Here is a 2,876-nt window from a genome sequence, read left to right as displayed (position 1 = left end):
CGGTGGTGTCCAGTGGCCCCTGAGGCCTGGCTCTGCCCGGCTGACCTTGGGTCCCTGCGATGTGCAGCTCAGGTTCAAGACCCTGTGTGTGCAGCTGATACCGGTACAAGGCAGTGTCCCGCGTCCCCCGGGGCCCTGCAGTGTCCGAACGATCTCCAGCCGTATCCGGCGTCCCCCGGGGCCCTGCGGTGTCCGGCCGACCCCCAGCCGTGTCCGGCGTCCCCCGGGGCCCTGCGGTGTCCGGCCGACCCCCAGCCGTGTCCGGCGTCCCCCGGGGCCCTGCGGTGTCCGGCTGATCTCCAGCCGTGTCCGGCGTCCCCCGGGGCCCTGCGGTGTCCGGCCGATCCCGCAGCGGGGGCAGCCCGCCCCCCTCGGGCCCCGGGCCCCGGCTTCGCCGCCTCCGCGCCTCCGTGGCCAGCGGCGCCCGGCAGGGACAGCGTCTCATGCCCTCCCGCAGGTCGCTGTGCTCGGCTCTGGCCGGCCCGGCCCGGCCCGGGATCCGCCTCGGGCCCCTTTAAAGCCGGGGGTGTGGCCGACCTGGGGAGTCGCGGTTCCGGGTTTCCCTCCCTCCGAAGCCGCCGCTTCCTTCCGGCCCGACCGCGGCCACCAACGGGTTAACCGAGGCCCCGCCTCCTCCCAGCCCCGCCCCTCCCGGGGAAGCCCTGAGCCCCGCCCCAGGACTTGCGTGTGGTGACGTACCAGGGGGAGGGAATCCCTGGCCCCGCCCCCCTCCGCCGCCGGGACCGAAACCTGGCTAGTCCTGAGAGCCTTTCCTAGCGTCTCCCAAATCTCCGGGGCGTGGCCCAAAAACTGGCCCAAAACTGGCTTCGGGGTCCACCAGACCCGGGTGCTCCGCGTTAGTCATCTTAGCCTTTCTGGGCTCCCTCCCTGCCCTAATCTAGAAAAAATGACCACCTCTCAGCCTTAGTCTCCTCATCTGTAAAATGGGGATAATAAGGGTTGTTGGGAGGGTCTGATGAATTAACACGTTCTTTGCCAACCCACGCTGGCTATTACAGTTCTTGTTGAGAGCGGACTTGGGGGACAGCATGACTGACACCCCATTTTGTTCTGTACTTGTTATTTTTCTTTCCCTGGGGTGATGCCTGTCGGACTTGGGCAGAACAAGCCTCTTTCTCTAGTTTCAACCTCTTTATCCGGTCGAATAAAGCACTTGGTGGGGTAGGCCCTAAACAAATGCTAATTGATGATTGGCTGATGGTTAAGAAGGTCTAGCTTCCTTTGGTCTTGTGTAAATGGATATGCTAAAAGTGACATTCTTTCCTTTGTAACAATTTAAGTATCCACTTTAGCCCCACCCCCACTTAAACTAACTCCTAGATAAGAAACACCCCTTCCCTTTTGTTATTCTCTCGTTGGTCCCAGCTGGGAGGAAATTACACTTTGGTAGAAACACATGTATATGTCATCCTTGGAATGATGGAACTTACTGGCATGTGTCGCGCTGGGGAGTGAATCAATTTCAGTTTACTCATTTGGGAAGTAGCTAGTATAGACCCTGAAAATTATTGCAACACCATCATCATTATTGTTATTTTTATAGGATAACAATTCCTTCAGTCACAGTCACATAGAGTAGTTTCAAACCTCCATGAAATGTGTGGAAAACCATTTTTAAAGCTAAGTACAAAGGTTAATGATTATTATTGTAAAGGCTAAAGGCACGGAATGCACAGGTCCCTCAGCCAGGTCAAAGGTTAGTCTATTCACGAAATAAACATTTATTAAGGCTTTACCACACTTACCACAGTATCAGGCATTGTGTTAAGAGCTGGAGTAACAGCACATGAGTTACAATGTTCATACAAGATGTATACTGTGTATGTGTGTGTGTGTGTGTATCACTGTGAGATAATTTCAAAGTCAAGGGTGTGGTGGGGATGAGGGAGTTGGGGACAAAGGACAGGCACCTAAGTCCCCTCCTAATAGGAGATTCCTGGCATCAGGATCCAGGTGTTGGTACCTAGATAGGACCTCTCACCAGCCCACCACCTGACTCAGAGGTCGATGCCTCACCATAGTTAAGTGTGAGGGGTGGTGAGAACATAGAGGGTACTTTCAGCTGAGACTGAGTCATTCTGAGGTGTTGGGGTCAGGTGCAGCTTAGAGTGAGTCACAAGGGAACAGGCTAAAAGTAGGGAGGTTTCTGGGGCCCCATTTTCTAGCCCCCTAGGGAGAATGGGACCAGGAAGAAATGACAGGTGCTGGGATGAGTCAGCTATGCTCACTCCTGGGCTGTGTGTGTGTGGAGACTGGAATTCTTCCAGGCCCTCCCAGCCGGTGGCCCCAATCTCCTCCCCCATGTCCCCACCCCCACCTCGGATTTCCTAAAATGCCAGGGCTGACTCAGGTCCCCACCGCTCAGCATCTCATTCTTAGCAATATCCAGGGCACAGCACCCCCCCCCCCCCAGGTTTTTCCCACTTCCTCAAACCTGAGAAGCAGGAGGGAAATATATGGAGACAGAGGAGAAAAGCCCAGGTGGAACCAAGCCTGAGGATGTCTGGGGAAGTAAGAGAGGAGGGTGAGTCAGGAAGAGATAAGTAGAGCTAGTGTTTATACAGACGCCAGAAAGAACAGCTCAGTATTTTATCTCCTTTGAACCTCAGGGCAACTAAGTCAAAGACTCTAGGACCCAGGTGAGCCCCAGCTACCCAGGGTGCAGATATCACTGGGGGAAACTGAGGCTCAGAAAGGTAAACAGAGTCACACAGGTACCATGTGATGGAGGCAGGATGGACACCCAGATCTCCCTGATTCCAAGCGTTTCCTCCTGCACCGAGGGAAGAGGAAGGATATCGGGGTGAGGGGGGCAAAAGGCAGGGAGAAATGGACAGAGCAGAAGTGGGGGGGGG

General features: G+C 55.6%; 1 protein-coding gene across 3 annotated transcripts in view; it reads right to left on the bottom strand.

Annotated features, from left to right (window-relative positions):
• The window catches only part of ITPKC (inositol-trisphosphate 3-kinase C), a 7,894-nt gene extending 7,563 nt beyond the window's left edge, over nucleotides 1–331 (bottom strand). For 2 of the 3 annotated variants that reach the window (XM_069078909.1, XM_069078910.1), the window contains exon 1: nucleotides 27–298. The gene's annotated coding sequence lies outside the window, so the exon portion shown is untranslated. Of the gene's footprint in view, nucleotides 1–26 lie in introns of all 3 variants that reach the window. The other variant, XM_069078908.1, reaches the window with a different exon arrangement.
• Between the last annotated feature and the right edge of the window lie 2,545 nt (nucleotides 332–2,876).

The sequence above is a fragment of the Petaurus breviceps genome, unplaced genomic scaffold (genome assembly GCF_028583685.1).
Source record: "Petaurus breviceps papuanus isolate PSGF00001 unplaced genomic scaffold, PetGlider_PUasm1.0 91041, whole genome shotgun sequence".
Taxonomy (NCBI): domain Eukaryota; kingdom Metazoa; phylum Chordata; class Mammalia; order Diprotodontia; family Petauridae; genus Petaurus; species Petaurus breviceps.
The sequence above is the reverse complement of the archived record's forward strand: the minus strand, read 5'-3'. Positions and strand labels throughout refer to the sequence as shown.